Source organism: Schistocerca piceifrons, unplaced genomic scaffold (genome assembly GCF_021461385.2).
Source record: "Schistocerca piceifrons isolate TAMUIC-IGC-003096 unplaced genomic scaffold, iqSchPice1.1 HiC_scaffold_304, whole genome shotgun sequence".
In the NCBI taxonomy this organism is placed as follows: Eukaryota; Metazoa; Arthropoda; class Insecta; order Orthoptera; family Acrididae; genus Schistocerca; species Schistocerca piceifrons.
Window position 1 is genome coordinate 10,001 of NW_025728520.1, and position 5,000 is coordinate 15,000.

Here is a 5,000-nt window from a genome sequence, read left to right on the forward strand (position 1 = left end):
GCCACAGTGGCCGCCTTTCGACGCCACCCACAAAGGCTGCAGCCTCTGTCGACCATAGCACCCAATCTCCAGTGGCTCTGCCGCACGAAGCCGTGGACCGGCAATGACGCCACCCGCACCCGTTCGTGCACCACCCCAACCGCCAAACTCGCACCTCCAGCGGATGAACGGCGGACGTTTCCCGCACTCGTAAAGTGCAATCCACCCCTATAACTTGCGTTTCATGAAGAGTTATTTCCAATATGCGACATTCCCGCTGTCCGTATACATGAGCCGCGACCTGTACCACTTACGAGCGAGAGACGCGATCGCGTTGCTCACTGTACGGCGTCCGATACCGAGCCATCAGCATGTCGGTCCCCATGCGCGTTGCACTCGCACTCGCAGTCGCAAAAACGTGGGGCAAATATATTACGCGGAAGAGTTATAACAGACCGAGCCCCACTGCATGGGGGGAGTCTTTGTCACTAATGTACACAGATGGAACATTTTGGACTGGAACCAGATTACCCGTACACACGGCGCTGATTAGTAATCAATGCAGAGCCATCAAACTACAGCAAATATACACAACTGTCCGTATACATGCTGAAAGAGTCTGCCCAAAATGGGAACCACACGTCAGCCAGACACTCTGATCACGCACCACTCTCTGCTTCTAACAGGCGCACATACAATATGTAAGCACCAGCATGGAACAACATCCAGTGCATCTTCTCCGCCACATTACACAATCCACACTATCACAACCAGACCAGGAGGTCCGTGCGGAAAATACAATATCCCAGCCTTTCGACATCCACCATTGCGCAGACCAGGCACCAACACCCACACATGTCCTATACAACGGTGCACCCAACATCACAATAGTACCTCCTGTCACAGCGCACAAACAATGACATGAGTCAAAGACACAGGTCTCACACAAGCATAGAATTGGAGCGCCGCCTCTAATAAGCCAAAGGTGCATCCTGACGTGACAAATCTGATCATGTCACAAGCATTCACTTACTATAATCACTATCAACGAACCTGCCGCCCCCGCCCCCCCCCCCCTACACCTTTCCGTACAACAACGTGTAACCTAACCTAACCTAACCTAACCTATGTTGTACCTTAACCTAACCTATGTTGTACCTTAACCTAACCTATGTTGTACCTTAACCTAACCTATGTTGTACCTTAACCTAACCTATGTTGTACCTTAACCTAACCTATGTTGTACCTTAACCTAACCTATGTTGTACCTTAACCTAACCCATGTTGTACCTTAACCTAACCCATGTTGTACCTTAACCTAACCCATGTTGTACCTTAACCTAACCCATGTTGTACCTTAACCTAACCCATGTTGTACCTCAACCTAACCCATGTTGTGCCTCAACCTAACCCATGTTGTGCCTCAACCTAACCCATGTTGTGCCTCAACCTAACCCATGTTGTGCCTCAACCTAACCCATGTTGTGCCTCAACCTAACCCATGTTGTGCCTTAACCTAACCCATGTTGTGCCTTAACCTAACCCATGTTGTGCCTTAACCTAACCCATGTTGTGCCTTAACCTAACCCATGTTGTGCCTTAACCTAACCCATGTTGTGCCTTAACCTAACCCATGTTGTGCCTTAACCTAACCCATGTTGTGCCTTAACCTAACCCATGTTGTCGCCTTAACGTAACCCACGTTGTCGCCTAAACCTGCTCTGTAATTGTTATACGACTCGTTCAATTACTGTAGTGTTGCCCACCCGCAACCCTCGCAATATAGTTCGCTACTCGCACTGCCCGCACCCCTGTGTATCGCTTCATGTTAAACACCTTGCAAGTCTTGCTCACTTTCCACATGCTCCTGCTGTACACTGTAATGTGGATGGCAGCAGGACGTACATGCCGCCCCTCCCCACGTCCCCACCTTGCCCCCTGCCTTCGCAAGCTGGTTGGTGAGAAGTTTGCATGTTCAATGCCCTTCGCATGCGACGTACTCAGGCTACGTTGTGGTGCGGCCTGTGTCAACTGTCCGCTGATGTCGTACGCGTGAACCACAATCTGTACTGCACATTCGTCCTTATGTACTGAATGATACATCGTGGCACATGTGTGACCGCACAACGACTGCGCCCAAAAACGGCGGACCATACAGTGCAAATATTGTGCACGCAGCTACGTGTCGTCTCCCTATGAGAGCTGGATTGCAGTGTGGTACGCCATAGAGACGTGTGGGAGGAACGGACGCCGTGGATGGCGATCAGCATGAGCTGTCTGTTGATGTATTCGGACCTAGTCGTCTCTCCTCACACACCGTGATGGCATGGTGCACCGCGTTCCATATCTGCGACATGCTACAGAGGCCGGTTGACAGTCGTTCGAGCAATGGACATCGCATACGTACGGGGGCCACCTTCCACGTATTGTCTAGGCGTGCACATTTTGTTGCGTGTATGTGGGCAGACGTAGTGTGGCGTGACACCTGACACAGGCATGCAATAATCGTTGAAGTTGCAAATGGCGATGGACGCCTGCGTTTTCTGGTGAAGTTACGCAAATGAACAAATGGTAACCTGTTGTGGTGCGGTTGTTCTCGCTAGGGGTGAATCGGTGATGGCGACGATAGGTTGAGGTACTAACCGGTTGTTCCAGCGATACCCACCATGCCGACGAAACTGAACGGCATCTGGGTGTGAAGCGATACGCGGCGGTGGCTGGGTGGGACCGTCCCCGGCCGGTGAGGGGGCGCCTCCCGGCGTGCTGGCCGCGCGGTGCGTGGGCGCACGCGCTACAGCCGGCTGGTGGGGGCGGCCAGTGGCAGGCGCGCCGGCCGACGGACGCGGCAGGCGTCGCAGCTGCGCGCCGGCGCACCCTGCGCGCGGCGCCGTGCGGCCAAAGTAGGTCCTCGCGGGCCCGGTGCGAAGCGCGGTGGACATCTTCAGTGTGCTGGTCCGATTGAGGACTGTGTGCGTTGAGGATGCGCCGCCGCCCGGCGCTCGGCGCCGCGACGCCGTCTGCTGCTCGGTCGCCCCAGCGGTTCTCGCTGGTGGTTTGTATCGCAGCTGTGCGGATGTGTTGGCGCGTGCGCTGTGCTGGGAGAGTTCGCTTCGGCACCCAAGTGGGGCTTTTGTCCTTCTGTGGCGCTGGCGTTGGAGCTGCCGGTCACCGTAGGTGGCGCGTGTTGTCTCCCGCCGGCAATGCCACGACAGCACGCTCCCGGGCCTCTGTCGGCAGCGGCAAGCTCAGTTGGGAGCACGGGTGGTCGCACCGAAAGCGTCTACTCGCCTAACTCCGGGCGATTGCGCCTCTCTCGAACCCGACCAAGTACTTGGGACGGCGCTGCGCGCCGCCGGGACCTGAGAGGGTTTCGAGGTGTATTGTGCAGGGGAGCTCAGCCTCCTCCTGTTTGCAGAATGATTGAGCGGACGCTTGCGTGTTCGCGCGGGCCCCCGGGACACACTCCCGGGCGGCCGGCTGCTCAGCTCTAGTTGACGCAGCTCCCTGGTTGATCCTGCCAGTAGTCATATGCTTGTCTCAAAGATTAAGCCATGCATGTCTCAGTACAAGCCGCATTAAGGTGAAACCGCGAATGGCTCATTAAATCAGTTATGGTTCCTTAGATCGTACCCACGTTACTTGGATAACTGTGGTAATTCTAGAGCTAATACATGCAAACAGAGTCCCGACCAGAGATGGAAGGGACGCTTTTATTAGATCAAAACCAATCGGTCGGCTCGTCCGGTCCGTTTGCCTTGGTGACTCTGAATAACTTTGGGCTGATCGCACGGTCCTCGTACCGGCGACGCATCTTTCAAATGTCTGCCTTATCAACTGTCGATGGTAGGTTCTGCGCCTACCATGGTTGTAACGGGTAACGGGGAATCAGGGTTCGATTCCGGAGAGGGAGCCTGAGAAACGGCTACCACATCCAAGGAAGGCAGCAGGCGCGCAAATTACCCACTCCCGGCACGGGGAGGTAGTGACGAAAAATAACGATACGGGACTCATCCGAGGCCCCGTAATCGGAATGAGTACACTTTAAATCCTTTAACGAGTATCTATTGGAGGGCAAGTCTGGTGCCAGCAGCCGCGGTAATTCCAGCTCCAATAGCGTATATTAAAGTTGTTGCGGTTAAAAAGCTCGTAGTTGGATTTGTGTCCCACGCTGTTGGTTCACCGCCCGTCGGTGTTTAACTGGCATGTATCGTGGGACGTCCTGCCGGTGGGGCGAGCTGAAGGCGTGCGACCGCCTCGTGCGTGCTCGTGCGTCCCGAGGCGGACCCCGTTGAAATCCTACCAGGGTGCTCTTTATTGAGTGTCTCGGTGGGCCGGCACGTTTACTTTGAACAAATTAGAGTGCTTAAAGCAGGCAAGCCCGCCTGAATACTGTGTGCATGGAATAATGGAATAGGACCTCGGTTCTATTTTGTTGGTTTTCGGAACCCGAGGTAATGATTAATAGGGACAGGCGGGGGCATTCGTATTGCGACGTTAGAGGTGAAATTCTTGGATCGTCGCAAGACGAACAGAAGCGAAAGCATTTGCCAAGTATGTTTTCATTAATCAAGAACGAAAGTTAGAGGTTCGAAGGCGATCAGATACCGCCCTAGTTCTAACCATAAACGATGCCAGCCAGCGATCCGCCGCAGTTCCTCCGATGACTCGGCGGGCAGCCTCCGGGAAACCAAAGCTTTTGGGTTCCGGGGGAAGTATGGTTGCAAAGCTGAAACTTAAAGGAATTGACGGAAGGGCACCACCAGGAGTGGAGCCTGCGGCTTAATTTGACTCAACACGGGAAACCTCACCAGGCCCGGACACCGGAAGGATTGACAGATTGATAGCTCTTTCTTGATTCGGTGGGTGGTGGTGCATGGCCGTTCTTAGTTGGTGGAGCGATTTGTCTGGTTAATTCCGATAACGAACGAGACTCTAGCCTGCTAACTAGTCGCGTGACATCCTTCGTGCTGTCAGCGATTACTTTTCTTCTTAGAGGGACAGGCGGCTTCTAGCCGCACGAG

At 54.1% G+C, this 5,000-nt stretch overlaps 1 non-coding gene across 1 annotated transcript in view; it reads left to right on the top strand.

Annotated features, from left to right (window-relative positions):
- The first annotated feature begins 3,480 nt into the window (after positions 1–3,480).
- Positions 3,481–5,000, top strand: part of LOC124744694 — a 1,909-nt gene continuing 389 nt past the window's right edge. The window contains exon 1 of the ribosomal RNA XR_007010838.1: positions 3,481–5,000. This exon is cut by the window's right edge and continues 389 nt beyond it. This is a non-coding gene — a ribosomal RNA (small subunit ribosomal RNA).